At 38.4% G+C, this 22,614-nt stretch overlaps 1 protein-coding gene and 2 non-coding genes across 4 annotated transcripts in view; 1 reads left to right on the forward strand and 2 right to left on the reverse strand.

The window, feature by feature from the left end:
* Nucleotides 1-16,737: 16,737 nt before the first annotated feature.
* On the reverse strand, nucleotides 16,738-16,809 carry TRNAA-CGC (transfer RNA alanine (anticodon CGC)). The gene has a single exon. It is a non-coding gene; the product is annotated as a tRNA-Ala (tRNA).
* A 359-nt stretch (nucleotides 16,810-17,168) lies between these two features.
* On the reverse strand, nucleotides 17,169-17,239 carry TRNAG-GCC (transfer RNA glycine (anticodon GCC)). Its single transcript has one exon. It is a non-coding gene; the product is annotated as a tRNA-Gly (tRNA).
* A 3,415-nt stretch (nucleotides 17,240-20,654) lies between these two features.
* Nucleotides 20,655-22,614, forward strand: part of GPD2 (glycerol-3-phosphate dehydrogenase 2) — a 77,626-nt gene continuing 75,666 nt past the window's right edge. For both annotated transcript variants that reach the window (XM_053470474.1, XM_053470475.1), the window contains exon 1: nucleotides 20,655-20,884. The gene's annotated coding sequence lies outside the window, so the exon portion shown is untranslated. The remainder of the gene's footprint in view (nucleotides 20,885-22,614) is intronic.

Consider the following 22,614-nt stretch of genomic DNA (forward strand, 5'->3'; position numbering starts at 1 on the left):
TTTCCGGCCCCCTTAACCACCGTATATAACTAAGTATAGAGCGTCATATAGTAGCATGCATTGAACGTGGTGGTCGTGGGATCATTGGAGTGTGCTAATAGCGGCGGGTACGGACAGGCTGTGTTGGGGGGACACCAGTGAAGTTGTACCCAGGACCCCCTTATCATTAAAGACTACCCCGTATCAATATGCAACATTAAAAAATATAACTCGTTTTTGTATATTTTATTTTATTGTATTTTATTTTTTTTCTAAGCAATTCCTCTTTTGAAATATAGATATGTCGAGTATGTCTATTTTTAGATATACTTTTGTATGCGTAAAACATATATTACCTCGCAGTGCGTAATCTGCAGTTCCATTTTTGCTGATGTCATCGGTGCGATATAAGCGTCACCAAAAAAAAGAATTCCTCGTAAGATTACCTCTTTTGACTTATAGCGAATAACCACTATAGAATGTTTTTCAATGCACTCTTACCCTCCAGTAATAGTGAGTGTCAGTGCTCAGCGTCGTATGCTGTAATTCTGTCATCTTAAAACTAGCCAAGCTGTCAAAACCTACAAAAAGTTATTTGTTGAGTGCAGCCTCCGGGGTCACCCCGAGCAAGACGATTTTCCTACACCCACATAATGCCATCGTTTACATCACTTGTATCGAGCACGAATTCTGAAACGGTTACCATTGTCACATTGACAGTGATTTGACGACATCGCCCATAGTGTATTCATATTTACTGGTCAGATACTGCATCGGAATAAATGTATTTGTAAATTCTGCAGGCGATCAGCTTTAAAAAGTAGAAATAAATAAAAATATTTATTCAAACTGATAATATTCAGTAATTATATCTGAGTACAGTGATGTACATCATAAAATTATCTTCAGCATGGTTTTGATTTCATCTCCTAGTGTAATAACCTGTTTACCATGATAATGGTTTTCACCCACTTTTGCGTTCCTCATGTCTTCAGCTGGAGTTACCACTTTAGCGAGGGCTAAAGCCATAATTTTGGGGTAACAACCCTTGATGTGATTTTGCTCAGCTCCCATTGGCATCTGTTCACAAGAAAACTACTAGAAGCTTTGTCCTACGTCTTTCTTGCAATCCCACGTATAGCCACCAGGGTGTCTAGCATACCAAAGACTCTACCATTTCATAGATAACTGGATCCTTTCTGTGGTCTTTTTGGGGGGGTTTCAATGTTTTATTGAAAGTGTGTGTTATGTAGGACTGGCTGGTTCACAGAGAGAGTGTATATTTTTACACATGGCGCTAGATTTTTTTTTTATTTTAGCCTTAACGAGGAAAAAAATAAATGCTTTCCTTCTTTAGGGCGATATTTACCATTTTATATGTAAAAATGACACCTGTGATGTTGAATCTACATTTTAAGGTTATATCCCTTAAATTAATGTTGAAATCTTTAATCCCCTGCTTGTAATTTTTTTTCTCACCTCTTCTGCCTTTGATGGCCTACCATGTCTTTATGATGGCTGCCTCCTGCCATGCCATCAGTAGTATAACAAATACACATTCTGCCAGCCAAAATTGATCCCTGCTATAATGCAAAGGTCATACATTGTGCCATAAGTGCCCCTCACACCTATATAAATAAAACAATAAAAACACAAACACACACATACATTTATGTCACTTTATTTTATTCATTAAAAGAAATGGCCAGATGAGCTTTTCAGCCAGACTGATGATAATGATTGAAGCTCTTATTCACAAAAGCAGTGCACCAGAGGTGCGAAGGGGTGCTATACCCTACCAATAATACTTGTGTAAATGTATATGTTTTCTTTGTGCATATAACCCATTCTTATATGTGCCTAACCTGCCCTATGTTGTGTAGCGTCACCTACATGGCCACGCAATCTACATGTACATACTACAAACATATGATAATTTACTAGTGGGATGAGGCTTCTCATAAATATTTAGTTTATTTTTATTATTTTGTTCAACATACATGGGTGGAAATGTTCTGAGTTGTATCAAAGCATGTGATGTGTCCCATGAATTGTTGGACTATATGTATATAAAGATAGCCCTATCGATACGTGAACAATCTATAAATCATGGGGGTACATTAAAAATGAACAAGCATATGGCAAAATACAGAAAAAGCTCTAGATCTTAAGAGAACAATATACCCTTAGCAAAGAAGGGGTTAATTGCTGACAGATGAACAGTCATGTTTGGTCCCAAAGAATTCATATACTAACGCCATCAGTCACCAGAAGGTGGCCACACAACATATTTTCCAGCACTAAAGTACATAACCAAAAAGGCTCAGAATTATATTTATTGAAGAAAAACAAAAATACTTTACAGGTTTGGCAAATACATGATTGAAAAGCAAAGACCACAAGCTGTAGGTGGTTTTAATAAGTGAATTTATCGACAGAGAATGTGACATTTCCCTTTAATGGTGCTATCAAATATTAAATAACATTATTATTATTATTATTATTATCGTTATATACCCCCTAAAAATATTCAGTGCTTCTTACAGTACATACATTCAAAGGGTCTGATAAACCTAGAATTGACAGACTAAGAAGAACTGATACGTCGGGTAAAGAGGGCCCTGCTCACAAGCTTACATTCTAGAGGATCCAGCCCCATGCAAAAAGCTACATGTAGTCATGAAATAATTTAGATTGACCTGAAAAAAGGATGACTATTCCTTTAAAAAAGTTTTTTTTAAAAAAAAAAGCAATTCCATGTGCTATAAAAGTCAGTTTTGCTCTAAGACAAAGCTGCACAGAAACCTTTCAATATAGAGAGTATAAAGTATACGTTCCAACCTGCGTGAATTTACGTATATGACTAAAATAAAATAAAAAAACCTTTTTAGTATCGCCTTATCCTACGTATAATCTATAATTATATTAAACACACAAAAATACATACAAAGTGACCAAATGTGGCACTATCAGAGGGGACGTTATAACCCACATTATAGCCCCTTGTGCGTGTTTCTACAAAAATTGATTTAATGTACGTCCCAGTGGGAGAACAAGGTAGTCATGCCTAAACGCGTCTGGGACAACACAGGCGCATAACAATTTATGCCAACTGGGATGCATGTAATGAATTTTTAATATCTGGGATAGAATGCTTGTTGTGTGCCTCGCTACATGTCCATGTTTGTGGAAGTCATGAACTCTAATATATGGTAAAACATACATAACAGAACAAATGCATTTTAGATAGACGTTAAAATAACATATAACAAAACCTGATTGTTATTCCATGAGTTAAAAAGAAATGTTTTGCAAAGGAATTTATTAGTCACAAGAGGGGCAGTTATTTAAAGCTTACCTGGTTGTCTGTGGTTGGATGAATGGGATCCATATGCAGCTCAAATGCGTCCTCTTTTGGGGTACGGGAGTATCTCCGTGATACAGGCCTTGTCAACAGTCCCTGATGTACTTCTATATGACTGCAGCTCCTTGAATGTTATGTACTCAATATGATATAAATGATAAGACACAAAAAACTAAATAAATAATACATTTTATTATACATTTCAAGTCCCCAGAGGCAGTTAATAGGCAATATAGACACACAAATAAGTCTTTGTGCACTAAGTGATACTGCTTACACCCAGCGTTGAACTTGGTATGGTCCAATTTGCTTGAGAGCATAGGAGACAACCCTAAGTTTCCTAAGCAGCTACCTAGGACATTTATAGGATAGAGTCAGCCTTGGGGAAATAGAGGGAAGCAGAGTTGCAGTTGAGTTCTTTTCATTAAGTAGATTTGTTAAATCTTCAAACTAAATCCGTTAGCAATAGAATAATTGGTGACCTATTACCATACCTGGGAACACTGGCAATTCATTAGTCCAATGTTCTCCATCTCTCTCTCTTGATCTGATTATTAAATTATGTCATTGGTAATGGAACACTGATGGGATTATGAAATAATGGGTATACAGCCAACAGAAAGGTTGAGATCTGGCCAAACAGCATTGCCCCCGAGGCCTAGTAATAAGCATTTGATAAGATTTGTACGGGACATTCTAGCCATCATACCCTTCCACCAACTGTCATGGAGGAGATTTGCTTGACTGAACACATTTCCTGCCATGTGATATTTTTATCACTATTTAGCTCCAGTGTAGGTTTTGTTAAATGTAGGCGTCTAAGGGAAGAAGCCAATCACTGTCAAAAATCCTCGAACCACACAACAGGCGTTTTACTGCAACTTTGGAGCTGCAACTTCTCCTTAAGGTTAGTCACCATTAAAATTATATATTTTTTAAAACAATTTTGGTTAATGTTTCAGCCAAGGAGAGTAAGTTTAATAATAATAATCTATGTACTTTATGGTTGTGTCTCGCTGGATTATATTGTATACGCAAATAACAATCCTAGATGTTCAGAGGACCAGCGTATATGGACCTTTGGTTACAATCTGGATACGACTTCATTAAAATAGTGAGATTTGGTCCAAACTTAACCGCCAATAACTGCTAGGACAGATACAATGTAGATAATTTAGAGCAGGTATTCTAATAGTATAGATAATGTACCCATTTTCATCCATGTAGAACCTTAATCCTCAGGACAAGAGCCTAGACCTAGCATGTGTGTAGAAACTGTAGATCATCATCTCTAGGATCAGGTTTGGACCGGCCTTCTTCCATACAACATTAAAATCCAAACAGTCATGCAAGTGAAAGCAAATTTAGAGTATATTTGGCCAATGTCAGCACTGATTTTTCTTTTGAAGTCTTCTCACTTTAAAAAGTTTAGGCGAAAAACATATGCAATGAACTTAAGCAATTAAAAGCGTCCTTATATAGATACTTATTAAAGTATTTATACATATTATCTTAAATCTACATCTATCATTTTGCCAATTAAAATTAGGACCGTAATTGCAATTAAGTAATTTAATTGCCAATTGAACAGCAAAATTGCTAAGTGACTAATTTTAATGCCTATTTTAATTACCAATCATGACTGGGGAGGCTGCTAATCAAGTTATATCAAGCAGCACCAAGGTAACGATCTGCATAAAATGAGAATAAACACTGACTAAATCCTGAAAGAGTCGTAGCAAAGATTAGGAAAATTATGCATATAATACCATGTGTAGAATTATACATTTACTAAGCGTTCACAAGGGAGTGACTTTCCAGTGCACAAGGCTAATGATTCCAAACTAAATTATTGCGATCCCAAATAAAATGCCGAAGAATGTATTTTTTTCTAAAATTACAAGATTTTGTTTTATACTGAAAATGGGGAGAGTAGGGGAAAAAAAATCCATACCATAAATGGTAGTATTACAAACATTTTAATTAAATTAAATACATTTTAATTGAATATTTAATTAAAATATTTTAATATGTAGTGATCAAAACCTCGTATTAGGCCTCCTCGTAATCCTGCAGAAAATTACGGCTATAACCACTACAATTTTAAAAAGGTTAATTTTTTAACAAAAATAAAAATAAAATGCATTCACAAACCTAATAAGCTAATAATAGATAAATAATGTAAGGTAAAAATAAAAAAAAATATATATATTATATGTGTACAGTATGTAACTATCATACGGTATATACAAATACATTTTATTAATCTATTGCAAGAAAAATGTGTAAAAGTCGTCCAAATAAGTCAATTTACTTTCCACCATTGAGATTGTTAACAGGCAGGGTATCCTATGCCAAGATGAGGACTCAAAGATGACAAATTAGGGAAGATTCCGAATTGTGATAGTCCGTCAACGTATCTGTTCATCATGTGTCCGTTTTGTCATGATACTGACAGTCGTAAGACATCTTAAAGCAAACCGCCTGACACATGACAATTGTATTTTAAACGACATCTCATCATTTCCTTAAGTCTCTTCCTATTCGCGTACCATGCTCTAGCAACGAAAACCCAACGTCTTCACGGAGTGCGAGAAATGCTTTTTTTGGAGGTTGGCTTTATGTGATTGCCATACCAGAAACCAACCAGAAACCCATCTGGGATGCTGTATCACACAGACAAAACAAAATATCACTGAATGTAAGATACAGATAAACACATTTTCAATGTTACATTAACCTATAATAAACTTATTTACTTACTATATATATTTTTTATTATTATTATGTTAAATAACAATACTTGGGTTTGTAACCAGTGCCAGTGCGCTCGCTGAGCAGAATATATTATTTTAGAATAAATTCACATTTTATAATATAAACCAAAGGTTCAGGGTGACATAAAAAATATCCGTCACTGTATTCATTATAAAACTGCATAAACTCAACTCACAACCTTAAACTGCTTATTATATATGAAGCAAATGGGTTGTGTGTTTATATTAAGGGCCTTTAAATATATGCAAATGAGGTAATATATACAAACATAAATATATGTTATTATTATTATTAGCTTTTATGTATATGGCGCCACCAATTTCAGCAGCACTTCTTCTACCTGGTTATCCATGATCACCTAGAAGCTTTGATTACCAGGCTTGAAGCCAGAACACTGCTTAGTGCTTAAATAATTCAGTTTGGAGTATTATGTATGGAAGTAATAAATGCTTTTCTAGTGCAAATCAATCCTATTGTGCCACGGCAGGTGAGTTGGTGGATGAATTATGAGATGTCTGTATAAATAGTGATGACACCGATTATTAAAGTACATGATTACTGCTAATAGTCTATATACTATAGAAGAACCCACTCACACAATAACGGCTTTACATTAGACTGTAAGCACCATGGGTCAAGGACCTCTTTTCCTTATGTATTCCTACCTATTGTACCCAATTAAGAGGTCTTTAGACCACATGACTATCTCTCTCTATATATATATATAATTTTTATAGTTTTATATAGCGCCATCATATTCTGTAGCGTTGTACAAGATATATATATATATATGTATATATGTATATATATATATATATGTATATATATATGATCATTTCAAATTCTAGCTATTGAAGACAGACAAAACTGCAGATTCATATATTATCTTGGGAATGAAATGGTTAAATCTTCACTTTTTAAATACTCACTTCGTTGAAAAGCTAAAAATGGAATTATCATTCAAGTGAGCCTGTATAAAAAAAAACACCTCACATGATGCCAAGTACCATGAATGTTCTAATAGAACATACAGTATATGATTGATATGAATAGGGGTAAGGGGCTAATTGGCCCATATGGAGATCCGTCGCATACCATATGTTATCTGCCCATCCAAGCTTAAACAGCTATTAGGAACATCTGGACCCAGCAGTTCCAGCTGTGAGGACCGCTCGCAAACTTTAACAAGATTGGCGTAATCTAGCCAAACACATGTTTTTTTTTATAAATAGTGGGTTTTTTTTTCTTAAATAGGATTCAAAAAATAGAAGGTATTTTATCAGCAGACACAGGTTTAAAAATAGCAGTGTGGGGAGAGGAAGTTTACATAAGCTGGCATGCATTCTTTTATATCTCACGGCTAAAATTACTAGCGATTACGCGTTCAGATTGTAAGCTCCTCCTCGCCGCAGAGCTAATAATAGTAGGGGGAGAGGACCCGACTCCGTGCGTTGTTTGGGCGAACTCGGGTATTTTCTACGAAAACAAACATTCCACCCTAAGGGGTCTCAATATGTATAGAAGTGAGGGTGGGGGGATATGATGGGAGCATTTAGGTACAAGAGGAAAAATGTTAGAACAAGAGATCAGAATCTAGTAGAGGGTCGGAGGCTTAGATGTAATGCAAGGAAGTTTTACTCTACTAAGAGGGTGGAAGATATGTGGCACAGTCTCCCAGCAGAAGTGGCAGAAGCTTATACAGCAAACAAATTTAAACATGCATGGGATAGGGGTATGGCTCCTGAGAGCAAGAATTAATTGAGCACTGAGTCTTTGTGCAGAATGTTTCTGTGTGTAAAGGTGTGTGTGTGTGCCTGGGTGCGCGTGTGTGTGCGTGTGTGTCCCAGCGTGTGTGTGTGTGTGTGTGTGTGTGTGTGTGTGTGTGGCAGAGAAGAGTCCGGATTTATGTGGTCTGCTATTTCTATGCCATAGGGTCAGATTGGCTTTAGGATGATTGGAATCCCTATAAGAGGCAGCTTGTCAAGTATCTAAAAAGTCAGCCGTTTCTGCAGAACCTCTTGGGAAGAATATATTTTGGGAAACAGAAATATATGCACAAATTATATATATGATATATATATATAACAAGAGGCTCTGCGTAAGCTGAGGTTTTAGACACACAACAAACTGGAATATCTGGACTAGCAGGGTTCCACTGCCCTAAGTAAAATCAATCTGCCTGTCATGACACAGGTCCCTCTCCCTCCCACACCCTTTGCACATACTTTACCCTCTCTCCTTCCGATTCCTCCCCTCCTTGAGGCTTTCTCCAGGAATCCCTCTGATCCATCTGCAACATCAAAGAGATGAGGACCCTTAGGAAGAGAGACCAAGACAGCAAACCTCCCAGGTGCTCAGCGCATCCCCTCTTTGCAGCACCAGAGGCCATTATTGCAACACTTTTTTTTTTTTTTTGCAATGCACAATTTTGGTCCCCAATTGCCCCCCATCCCCCTTTGCCTAGATCCGGTGGTATGTTTTTATTTCCAGCCTGCCCTGGGTGCATGGTGCATGTTAGCCAGATAAAGCCCTCCATTGTATCAGCGCAGCACCGCAAGCCCGAGCTCTCCAGCCAAAAGCGTCATCGGTGACGTCAGCAGGGCTTGTCTCCGTGACGTCAGCCGTGCTATAAATATCTCACGGGGGTGGTTCCAGGGCTGGTCTCTAAGGCGGGTTCTTTCATTGATGTACGTCTTGAAATAGCCCAGAGGCGCAGATGGGGGAAGAGAGATTGTAGCTGCGGCTTCCTCCTAAAGTATTTGGAAACTCAACACTTTCCACAAGTCTTGTGGCCCCCCGGAGTGACTGTCTGCAGGCGGCGTCACACCCCTCACCTGCTTCTCTAGCTGGGAGTGAGCTGCAGTGGATTGCCTCCAGCACCCAAAGGGTTAATCATTGCCATACTCGGTGTCCTGGAATGACCTTACATGACATTTGATTTATGCCCCAGGCCCGGGTGTTTGAGTATTTCTAGCCATGTATCTAACCTATTTATCAAGTTTATGTTATGGAGTTATTTATTGTACAACTTATTTTGAGCCCCACGACCCCCCTCCCGGTTGATTTATTTTTTGTAATTATAGAATTTTGTAAATCATAGAAATACATAATAATATTATTATTAATATTATTATTAAGTGTTAATAGATAAAAAAAATATACTAAAATAGAAAATAAATCAAATTTTTGCAATCTTTTCTTCCATGCAGTGCCCCAGCTGAACAATGACCCCATTTATGCTCAGCAACATCTCCTCATTACAGTGATACCCCACATACATATTACTCCATGTTAATAATAATATTAATAATAATGTTACATATTTTTAATATTATCAACTTAAGGGGTTTGGGAGTATTGATTCATTTTAGATTTTTCTTTTACTTATAGTTGGCGAGATAAGGGGCAAAATTTTTAATTTTCGTTTAATTTATTTCATTATTTATTTCATTATTTATTTTTGCTCTGTTCCCAGTGCAATATGGATCGAGATCCCTTTAGTGATCTCTCATACATTTTTTATGCCAGTGATGGTATTTTTTTTAATTTATTTAATTTATATTTCCATTTTGTCTCCCTCTTTTCCTCTTAATCTGTTTGTGCTGATTGCAGTGTGATCAGCAAGCAGGGCTCCGGAGCCCTGCATTGCTGATTGCAATAATTGCAATAAGCCAGCAGGGGGAAATGAGAGAACTCAGTAGGGTCTAGAAAGATGCTGCTGAGTCTCTCGTGTCCTCGAGTGAACTTCCAGTGGATGTCCGCAGTGGCGCTGCAACAAAGTCAGGGTGGGCATCCTTAATGGTCTCCTTGCTACAGGTTTTAAGGATGTACATGTATGCCCTAAGTGGACTGAAAGGGTTAAGGAATATAATAGATGCCTAATTTTGTTTAATTTTTTGTTTGCAATCACTTTTCAAAGAAATGTTAAGATAACCAGATGGTCTTATGCCTAGTTGTAATGTAAGGAAGTTTTACGTTACAGAGAGGATGGTAGATAAGTGGAACAGCTTTCCAGCAGAGGTGGTAGAGGTTAAAAAATTAAGGGGAATTAAACACACATGGCAAAGGCATATGGCTATCCCCAAAACTCCAGGTGTCCAAGAGGTGGGTAGGGTTAGGGCTGGTCCCAAGAGTGGGATGGGAGGCATGGCCCGAAAATCATGACTGCCCCATGAAAACCCAGACTGTTGGGATGTATGTGGCTATACAGAATATAAGGCAAAAAAAACAGCCACAACAGAGCTTGAAACATGGGTTGGGAAGGCAGTATTTAATGATACACCACAGCATTAAACTTTTTAATACAATGACCTATATTTGTTTTTCCGCTTCAGGCAACATGGACACAAATGAATGAAACCTGTTTGCGTACGTTGTGTTAATAGGCGGACTGATTGGAGAATCCTGTTCCCTGATTTTCCACTGCACATCAAGGTACAAGACATCCTTAAACAACGCAGTATAATGGAGGCTTTGGGAAAGGTGCCCAGCGTACATTCCTACATTGCTGGGGAAGCACCATGTCACACTCCCCAGATCTACGAATGAGTTGACATCAGCAGCATACATTATGTGTAAAGCTTTTTCCAGAAGCATTTCATGTTGGGTGTTAGTGGTTGTGATGGAGGTAGATACTTTCCATGTGTGGTGAGAAGGACGGGGAGCCCCTTACCATGAAGATCCCTTGGCTTGTGTAACGACCTCTCTAAGCAAACACTGGCTCTCCACAACACTTTGAGGTTCTCAACGTGCTACAAAAGTATCAGTGTCTTCTATTTATTCCATCCGTATGCAAAACAAACAGTAGAACCCGCAGAGCAGAGAATTCCCTGTCCCAGATTCTTCCTCTCACTTCAGTGTGGAAACCTATTTTCTAATAATAATCACTAATGTGTGATATGAGGTATGGGGTATATTAATACTGTAGAAAAAAGAAGCCAGTGATTGCTAAATGGAGGTAAATGTCAACCAGAATTGACCAGTATTTGCCCATAAAACTAGATCATAGACTGTAAGCTCTATGGCTGTACACGCCCCTGGCCTAGGGTGGCAAGTCCAGTGGGAAGGTAGACCCTAAGCCTCATAAAATGGAACCAAATGCCTTTTGGGTGATCAGGGAGGAAGGAAGGGATCGAGTGACTGAGAGTGTAAGGGATGGAGTATTCATGTAAGTGTTTGTGTAAGCATGAATGTGTGTTAGCATATATGTGTATATGTAATTGTGTGTTAGCATACATGTGTTTGTGTGCTACCATGGATGTGTTTGTGTTTGTTTTTTGTTAGCATGGATGTGTAAGTGTGTGAGCATGAATGTGTATGTGTGGTGTGGGAGGGAGTGTGTGTTAGTAATGTTATACTAATACTAGCGTGTTAGTATATGTAAGCATGTGTATGTGTGTGTAAGTGTGAGTACATATGTGTGCCAGGGTGTATGTTTGGGGGCAAGGGGCCGATGGGACCATTTGGCTTTACTTGACCCTCGAGCCAGAAGGTGCCAGCCTTTCCCTGCCAACATGGTTCGTTAAGATGCAGAATAGTGAATGGCATCTAAGCCTAAAGATGTTCTACAACTGTTGAGGCATTAAAATTCTGCAGTTCCACCTTGGCTAAGAACCCTGGCATGGTTTCCAGAGCTGTTTATGTAAGCCGCAGATGTGTAATGGCTACCGATGGCCTAATATCAGTGCCAGCAACATACAATTGGCTTCCAGTCAATAAACATAAAAAACAGCTTGCCCCGATGTTCCGTTTCCCAGTGAACACCCCGCTGCGTACCAGGGCTTGTGACTTCCTGATCTCCATATCCAGATCTTGGCATCCAATACGCTGATCTATTTGAGTGTCATTATGATAATGAAGAAGCTTTCTCTCCTCATCTAATTAGGATTCCTTGCAGCCATATGATGGATTTCTAAGAATCGGCTTCTCATAATAATAGCTCGAGTGGGAGGAAACGATCTTCTATTCTCTATAATAAACAGTGTCTATGTATCATTTTTGTACTATTACTCATCAAAGATGATTAAGCTGTACCAGAACAGAGCATTCTCCTGTCTCAATGTGTTTCTTAACAAAGTTTAAAACATAAGGCTCGGCGGAAACGTGTAACAATTTAACCATTTAATGCAAGATGAGTCAGCATCAAACGGGGTTCAACATTCATTGAGATAGAATTGAGCTTCTTAAAAGGGGAAGCGTGGTTATTGTTATTTATTGTTTTATATTCCATGGTAAATGTTCTTTAGATACATGATGTGTGATGTCTCTTAAAATAAATTCTGCATTATGTCGTTTTGTATTTCTCTTTAATGCTCCTTGTGTAAAAAAAACGTGTTTAAAATTGTATTGTATTTGTATTGAAATACTAGAAACAGATTCTTGTCATTCCTCCAAAGCCCACCTCTATGTATTACATAACAATAGACTGACCACCTGCTATTTCATTCTCATGCATGTGAAACAGCAAAGCTTTTTCATTCTAATTTAAATTGGCCACAGTGGGAAATGGGTGTGTTTTGTGTGATGGGAGTGATGGGTGATAGGAGTGATGGGAGTGAAGTCCCTTTAAATTAGAATACTTTAAAGGCAACACTCCTGTGGTGTCAGAGATGGTCAGGCTGAGCAGTGAAGACAGACAGGATGAAGAAGAGGCCTGGCTGAAATGTTTTCAGCAAAAAAATACAAAATGGTATTTAAACAAAAGGAATAAGCTTATTTAAGATGCATCCCATAGTAGTAAATAATAATAAAAAATATGAGAAAGTTGGGGAAAAATACCTATATGGAACAGCACCTTTAACAAACTGCACAGGAGCTTGCAATAGAGATTGATCATAACTGTGAAATTCCTCCAAAAATCTGTTATCGGTTATTTTAGGGTAGGGCATCAGTTTAATACATATGCGGCAGCAAAACAGAAAATAAGTGGTTTATTATATTCTTTGGTATCCAAGAGTTCCATGTTAAACATTCTGTTTAAGCTGCTTCAGTGAAGAATCGCTCACCTTAGAGGGGTCGCCACTTACATGTTGAGTGCTGTTTGTATTTACTGCCCTGTGACAGCTTAATAAACGCTTGGTACATTATGGCTCAGCAATAAGCTAGCGAAGCAGACATTTTCAATTGAGTTCGACTATACTATTGTAAATTCCAATCAATAGGATGAGTGAATTGTTGGAATTGGTGAAGCACGTTTCTAGTCAACATCTCTCGGAATGTAATGTCCGATAACTCATTGGTATTTCAATAATGAATGAAACCCATGGGGTCAATTTAGAAATTTAATTAATGCTACGAAACCATCTCTCCCCAATTCATCAGACTGTGGACAAAGGAAACGCACATGTGGTTCATCATTTAGTGTCTTTACCTTATTTATGCACATTGTACGCATATCACACATATCATACTATATCATGCAATGCAAATTGTGGTTTTTGAAGCAGAGTAGGAAATTGTCATGACACTTAAGACCCTGATGCATGGACTTGCCGCAAGCCAGGGTCGTAACTAGAAACCACCGGACCCTGGTGCGAAAATTATTCCAGGGACCCCCAAATTCAACAGCTGGTCTGTGCCATCATTGTCCCCCAAACAATGTGTCCGTGCCTTCTTTGCCCCTTGCTCCCTCTTCCAACATACAACATATGTAAATGTGATGTGATGTACTCATCTCCAACCATGTCCAGCTTTGGCTCTGCTGAACACTGCATGCAATGCTCATCCCATTGATTTCTATGGGAGTACTTTCCTGCCACTGATTGACAGCTCCAAGCAGCCAATCAGTGACAGGAATCTTGGATCATGGAGGAAAAAAGTAACTTTTGCAGCAGGACTGCTACTTCTGAGTCAGGTAAGGGCTTTAGTTTTCTTTTTTTCATGGAATACTAATTTTATTACAATTCAATACTATTAAAGTACTCACAGAGGGATAGGGTCACTCACAGAGTACTCTAATATATATTTATCTATAGTAGGAGTCTCAGGGGCATTAGACTGTCTCTTTTATTTGCTACACCAGAAAAAAAGCATTTCCTACCTCAAGAACAGTATCATTCCATTAATTTACTTACCTAAACTAGGTTTCCTTGAATTTAGGAGAATATGTTTTATTAGAAGAAAAAAAAACAGAATACACTGGAGGAAAACAAAAGTACTATTTTTTTAGTTCAAGTCTATTAAAAAAATATAAAGTGCCATGCCGTGTAGTTTAATTTTTGTAAGAATTTACCATTACTCCGATATTGTGGAAAAAAAAAATAAAGGGCAATTCATTATTGGATGAAAATGTCTTTACTATATTTTTTTTCTTTGTAGCTGTAAAAATTGGGATTAAATGTCAGATTGAAAAAGTTCACGAGAGTTTACCATTATCTGCACTTTGTGAGAGTAAGCATTAATTTTCACACCGACGATAAAACTTCTTTACTTCACCTTCTTTCTCGCATTTACAATGAAATACAATAAACCTTTTCCCTCTGCTAACCTAAATCAGACACAAATCATTTGGCAAAACACAGCTTTAACTCACCTGCCTTACGGAAAGGCTATGTCAAGATTTGCATTTTTGTTCAGATCCTATCGTTAAGAGTCGGTTATTCTTAACCCTTTATATTTTGTGATCGTGTGTATACTGCCCCAAGATGTACATGAATAAACTGAAAAATATAAAGGCTCCTTTGTATCCTAAAGGAGAACCCCCAGGCAAAAAAATGAACATGGAATACAGAAAATACATAGTAGAATTTAAACAGGTTTTTTTTTTTTTTTTTTTCCATTTTTGTATTTAGTACATTGTAAGTCATTGTGATTTGGACTCAGTCCCTTATATTGCCTCTTATACAGTATATCCCTATAGCCTCCTGTCTTGACCCAGAGAACCGGAGAAGCAGTGCTCACCCAGCAATCTCCGGGGTCAAACCCGGAGGGTTCCCAGGTATAGTGATATATATAAAGTGATCTTCTGGGGGGGGGGGCTATTTGCATTTCAAAATGGGAATAAGAGCCATGCTAGTAGTTTAAAAGATGCGGAGTATAAACCAGATTATGCATCACAATTTAATCTGGAGGTTTATGTATGGAGGCCTAGAGCTATACAGAACTATAGAGAGCTCAATCCTCTAATTGGTCATGAACTGGGCAACAATGGGTTCAAACAATAGCACATGCATACTATTTTTTTAAAAAGTTAAAGCCACACCCACTTTAACTCATAACATTCAGTGTATCATAACAGGCTTGAGTTATATAAGCAGGTTTTCCATATAAGGTATGTTAGAGCCACACCCACAATACATCATAAAGTGTGGGCGTGTCATAATAGGCTTGAGTTATATAAACAGGTTTTCCATATACGGCATGTTAGAGCCACATCACATTACATCATAAAGCGGCGGCGTGTCATAATACGCTGCAGCTATAAAAGTAGGAGCCGGCAGCGTGTGAGCTCAGAGTCAGAGCAAAATAATCTTGAGTTATTTAGACAACCAACGACTCCAGTTAGGGTTTGGGGGTACCGTCCGTCTCGGGCAGCACAACTCATTGCCTGCTCTTGATGAATGTTTGTGAGGATCTGTGATCCCTCTTCCATCCAGGGACATTTATGTTTTTTTTGTTGGCCGTTTTATTCTGTTTTATTCTTTAGTATGAATTTAGGTGCCAATCGCCTGTCAAAGAGATACAACCTTTTGTCCCCCAACTTTTTTCGCCTTCCTCTGGATCACTAGGCAGGATGTTTAGGATCAGGCTGTTAGCGGTAGGGCCCACAAGGATTTTTTTTCTCTTTATGGATGTTTAATTTCTCTGAAGATTGTTTCCCCTTCATTGTCAATATGCTGTTTTCTGTTATGACTTAAATAAAAGGTTTTTTAAAAAAAAACTCTTGTGTGTTTTATTTGAATTTGTTATTGACGTAACAAAAGTGAGTGTGAATGGAACACAGGGCTAACGCTCTTATGATGTCATCACCATTCACATATCTTGGTGATGCCTATGCTGTTGCAAACATGGATGTCGGCATCAAAAAGAGAGATTGTACAAATATTTTCACCGCTATAGAGAGGAACCATGGAATTCAGAAGAAATAGAAGAAAGAAAAAAATATGCCCCAGGGAGTTACATGCAGAGGTAGTGGAGACGGTACTTGCCTCCCTGGCAGATAACAACCCATCACAGAAGTGAGAGAACTGTGATGCAATCTGTCATCAGTGGAAGGGGTTAAATCATCACAACTAAAATGTAATACACAGCTATAGAATTTTGTTTAATATTTATAATTCTATCCACAAAAAAACTGGCATTAAATTAAAATTCTTAAATTTAAATTACTTGATGCTTTCAGATGTGGGATGGGACCAAAGGGGGCAGAACAGAGAAAAAGTGTTGTGGGAGGGGTTAAGCCACCCTCCAATGAGATCTCACACTTTTTTTTTTTGCAGGGCATCTCTAATCTGCCTGAACAAATCATCCATAATGCAAATTAAGTTAACTGGCACAGCTCCAAGTTCCCTGCTTTTCCCGTGGCTGGGTTTTACGTCATAATACTTTTTCATTCGATTTAAATTAAAGCAAAGCCACATAGAGGTCTTTAAAGAGCAGGAAAACGCAAAAGAGCCATCTGGAGATGCCGGGGATTGAACCCGGGACCTCACACATGCGAAGCGCGCGCTCTACCACTGAGCTACATCCCCCAGCTGATTACCTCCTCCGCCGCTCTCCTTCTACACATAGAACAAAACAACTACGTGTGGAACGCAGTGTGTTACATAATATCACCCGTTTATCGCAGATTGTCACTAGCGAACGCATTTCTTAAAAAAAATACAGATCTGTTTTGTCTAATGATTTGTCGCCAGCTCAGACTTTAACATATAAAGTCTGTTTACACTGATAAAGCAGAGCATATTCTATTCAGCGAAAGCTATTTCACTTAATCATAGTAATTTTAAGAGGGTTTTCAAAGTCACAAGGGCATGCTTAGGACATGCAATTTTAACTCTTTAAGTTGGGAAAAAAATTAAGGGTTTTACAAGCAAAAAGAAAATGTTGTTGCATTGGCCGGGAATCGAACCCGGGCCTCCCGCGTGGCAGGCGAGAATTCTACCACTGAACCACCAATGCTTCACATGTAGCAACTGCTGGTCAAGCGTCTTTGTGAACAAGGAGGAGGGGGGGTTAATAAATTCAGAATCATAGATTTATGGCTAATTTTAAGGCAAGACAGGAGGCTTCATATTTGCAGTTTAATTAGTCAGAGATCAGGTGACATCCTATTTCTCGATAACGGGGATTTCAGGCCCAAATGGCAGACCAGCAAAATGCCCATAATTGTTTGTTTATGAACAGTATTATATGCTTTTAGTAAATATATATACAACAATGGCTCACAAAATTAATTAACTCTGTATAGTGAAAAAAAAGATTTTTTTTAAGACTTACTCTATGCTGTTCACAGTTCTGTACAATGAGTGTTTTATAGCGGCTTTATATTTTCTATAACTTAAGCTGTAATTTAGCGAGGCTAGGGTTTCCAGATGGGACTTAATGACATTTCATGTGACTCTGCACGCTATCCCGATTTTACTCAAGAAGGGCACATGACTTCGATGAGTAACATTTACAAACAATAAATTCAAAACATTACTCATGGATTTTTTTTGTAACATAATCCAATTTTATGGACCAATGTAAAATGGAAATGTTTTTGTTAATATTAAGTGATGTTGCCGCAGAATTGTGAAAGAGCTCCAAAAAAAGTCCCTTTCAGTTAGTCTCTCGCATCACGTAATTAACATATTATACACAGGAAGGTGAGATTGTGTAACCGTCTGATGTAATGCTGAGTTCCTGGGTAGCGTCACATTTCACGTTGTTACAATGTTCATGAGTCAGATGGCTTCTTCATGGCATGTAAGGCATTGTTGAACTCTCCAAGGGGTTAGTAGGGAAGCCACAGTGGTTTATGAATAGCTGAAGGCTAAGTCACATTTCCCAATTAACTAGACTGTCTCTTTTTATGGGTGCCATCGGGAGTGAGACAAATTCTGGCCCTATCGATTACCTTTGCTCTGATATTTTCATACATACACTTTCACTGTTACACATCCTGTATTTTTTATTGTTCTTTGGGTGTGGAGGTGATTGCAATATTTGAGTCTTGACATACAGTCCAATACGGCTTTAACGCTTGAGTTCAGGGTTTGGACTTCTCGCGCTCTTCTTCAAGAACCTCATGATTTTTACTCCAGATTCTCTGTGTCACGCAATCTGCAGCTGATACCAGGATGATATAGCCTGCACATCCCAGTGAGTGCTATTCTCACTGGTACAGTATATCCCAATTGAAATCCCTGCTTTAATACAGGTGACTGAATTCAAAACATCTTTACGTATAAATTGTGGGGCAATGTTATATGGCGGATGCAGTCACCATGGCACTGAATAGGATTATGAGCCACTGACATTCCAAGAAACATACATTTAAAAAAGAATAAAGTCAATTAACAGGAATTCACTTCTTTAAATGAAAGCTGCTGCTTCTTAACCTTTTTTAGCAGTAAGATCTGCTCTGGAGTTAAGGACACGAGCTCCAAGCCTCTGTGCTCTATTTCTGTAACCCGTCAAATGACCCTGAGGGGAAATGTGATATGGATCAGTAGATGGAACAGACATACTACTGCTTGTTGTATACAAAATACAAGATAATATCTTATTGATCTTATCGGCCTTTGACACCCTTGGGGGCAAATTATTATATGTTGTCATTATGACTCGAATCACACAGCTGTGTTATTTGTCCTGCTTTAATGGGAGAAAAATATATCTTGCTCTCCGAAAAGTGCGAGACAGTAAACGTTTCTGAGTCAATCAAATACCGTTTCAAGTATTGCACGCTGAAGGGTGGCTGATAACTCACCGATCCCATAGGAATGAAACAAATTGCATCTTATAGGAAATTAACTGGGATACAGAGATATTTTTTCTTTGGCCTTTTTCCTATTTTATTTTTTACAACACTGTTAGAAAAAAATGTTGCTTCTAATATAATTACAAAGTTATTTTTAGGGGTGTAAATTCCTACAGGAAGAAATAATTGAAAAAAAAAATTTAGATCGGAAAATTGTTTCTTTTTTTTTTCTCACGAGAATTAAAACGGAAACCCCACAATTTTGCCCATTACACAACACCTTCTATGGGAATAACAATCCCCGTGATAGTAGAAGGACATGAGAGGTCACAAGTTTTTTTTTCAAATGGCCGTTTTTACCCAGCTCTCGAAACTATAATGTTTCGGCCGTAGTGTTGTCTTTGTGTGCGGGGCTGGCTTTCTCACTAGGCATGCTTACAGAGCCATGTTTTTGGGTGCATTTTAAGCAATAAAAAGAAAGGCGCTTTAATTAGTAGGCTTGCATAATCCATCTATGCTCTGCACACTTTGTCCACCCTTGTAGATGTCTCACAGAAGATGGCAATGGGCATGGCCATGAGAGCATGGGTGTGTACTTTGCGTATGTGTGCGTGAGCATGCATGTTTAATTGTGTAAGTGGGGTGATATGGAGTGTTTAAATATGTTGTATGTTGGAATTCATTTAGAAAGTTCCCGGGTATGATTATGCTCCTGAGACGGATTGTCAGAAGATTAGCTGGATGCTGTGATGCTAAGGCGCATCTTCTTAGTATCCTTACCATATTTTTTCCAAGCTTGGCATGTATGCTAATACCAACCCTAGATTTTAATCAAAATTAATTTTTCCATCCATTCGGTGAGATTTTCTGATGACTTCACACCACGCAGTGCTACGAGATTAGGTGTCTAATTGTCCTTGGGATTTTAATGTTGGTAATTTTGATGCATTTAAAACTGCTACATTGGGTTTTATTACAGATGTAGTATCATGGAAATTAACTGTGTAAACCCACATGAGCTGCCTTGGTTTATACCGCATAAAATGTCTCAGAAATAATTATTTTTAATCCTTCACATTTGCTGCTCACGGTAATTAAGGCCACAGATGCCCCAACATCTGCGGTGGAAAGTCCTGATTCTGGAAGATGGGGATATACTGGGGACAAAAGATAAGATTAATAAATGACAAAGATAACAATAATAATAGTCTTAACAATAATAATAATAATAAATTATATAAACATATATTTTCCTCCAAACCTCCATTTACATCTAAGTTGAAGCATCAGATTTTCTCTGCTTTTTTATACAGCATTCTTTATTAATTATAAGCATTTTTTATGTTATATATAGTAACCAAATACATGGTTTCGTTGCTCTCTCTCTCACACACACTTTTATTTTCACACCCAATGACAGTCAGCTTTGCGGCCAAATTCTGGCACCAATCGCTTTCCCGGCAGAACGAACACACAACGCACAGTTACAAAGCATAATCCTGAACACTCGTAGGCGGGCCAAGCCGACAGCCTCTGATTGGACAGTGCGTACAGTACTCTGCATTTCTATTGGACACTTCCCGCCTCAATCATCCAGCTGTCTCTGGTCCACTTCCGTGTTTGGGCTGTGGGCCTCGCTGACTCGCTGATGGCTCCTGCTCAGCTCTTGCTGAAATGAACAGGTGGCCGCCGGATGCTGACAGGGAGCTGCCCGTCGGTTGGTGCTGACTGAAACTGACCGATACTGACTGATACTGGGCCCGGCTGCGTGGTGACAGGAGCTTTTCTCCATAGGACAAGCAGAAGCGGTGGGATATTGTGCATGTCTGTGTGGTAACAGTGTAACAGTGTAAGCTCTGGTGAGTACGTGTAGCTGCTGTATGACATAATTCATGCTTGTAGTAAACACATAAGGGGTTGTGTAAAGGATTTGGGGTGCATTAAGCCCATGTTTAGGTTGCGGTTGTCATGGAGATGCATCATCAGAAGGTATGTAGATATCTAGTGGCCAAGGGGTTGCTGGCTCTAAATATGTGAATGTACTGTCAACCCCATTTAATTATCCCCACTTACATCTAGGGCTGCTGTCCACAGCCACTGCAGAACCTCCTTGGAAGCCGAGCTGTCCCCTGTTGCCCATGAAGGTAGTGATTGACAGCTCTGTTTCCCAAAGGCAGATGTTTTTCACCCCAAATCCATTATAAAAGTACAAATTGTTTTGGACGGCGTTAGTGAAGCTTTTTTTGTTTTCACAACGTGTACTTTTTACTTTAAATTTTTAACTCTGTATACTAAAGTGTTAATAAATAACTTGATCATTTCTGGCGCGCATGCAGCAGACACTCTGAACACGTGTGTAGCTGAAGGACGTATGACTCAGGAAGAAACATTGTATAATCAGTCGCCTATTGTGTGTTAATACCCTGGGAGTTCATATTTAATGTGAAGTCATTTAGGTGGATCATATTAGAAAAGTTTTATTAGATACTGAGAAACTTGTGATTTTGGGCAATATATTTGGGGTGGGGATAAAAATAAAAACCGTTTCTTGGCTTTTATTGGGTATATTTTGGTCAATAAATCCCAACCTGAAGAGTTACGAATAAACATCTTCAGGCCATTCCTATACATGCTGCCTACCCTTTATTTTAATAGCAGGGTTGTAAAGAGATTTATGGAGCTTGCATGTACATTGGCCTATATATTTTTTACTAGCCTTCTGGTTAAATTCATTCATTAGACAATGTCGCTCTGTGTACCGATTAGGTCAGTTTCTGACAGCAATATATTAGATTACCCTGGAGTTTTCTGTAAGTGCTGCATTGTGGAGGTGGGTCTTGCTGCATGCATGGGTGGGGCTAACCACATATGTGGGCAGGACTAGCTATAATATACTTGAAAGGAGCAGGGTGTGGGTGGAACCTGGTAGTGAGTGGGTGGAGTCAAACATCACTCTCCCTCGAATCCGAAAGGCTTCCCTGGTGACCTGATAATTAACTTTAATTCTCTGAGCCCCCTGGATGAAACGCAGAAAGTCCCCAGCCATATGTATCACCCTTCACAGTGTATTCCCGTAACTTAGTTAACATGTCTACCTTAGCACAAGGGTAGCCTGCATCTGATTTACCTTGGTTTACTCACTTAAATGGTAATTGGCGGGTGAGTTTAAGTTTTAACTCATGACATGACATCATTATACATTATAAAGTCACCACCAGTTTCTACTGAAAGAAGGGGCGGAGCTGGCTTCAAAATGCATATTTACTTAAACTCTCAAATATGCTTTATACATGGCCCTTCTTGCAGAAGTTTGCTGTGGTTGGCCCTTGAGAGTCAGAAATGGGACAGCACAGCTCCTTCATGACTGGCAACGGTAATCGACTCCAGCTAAAAAGATACCTGAAACTACTTGGAATTGGTATCAGTCTATTTCTGCTACAAAGGTCATCCTTCGATGCTAAAGATGAAGTGTAGCAGCTGTGAAAGGAGCAAAAGTCAGTTTAGTACCATCTATACCAGCATAATACCAGCATAATACCAGCATGTCCAATAGTTTGCAATGTTTTTGTTTTTTTTAAGCAACTTTGTA

This window comes from Spea bombifrons, chromosome 7 (genome assembly GCF_027358695.1).
Source record: "Spea bombifrons isolate aSpeBom1 chromosome 7, aSpeBom1.2.pri, whole genome shotgun sequence".
Classification (NCBI taxonomy): domain Eukaryota; kingdom Metazoa; phylum Chordata; class Amphibia; order Anura; family Pelobatidae; genus Spea; species Spea bombifrons.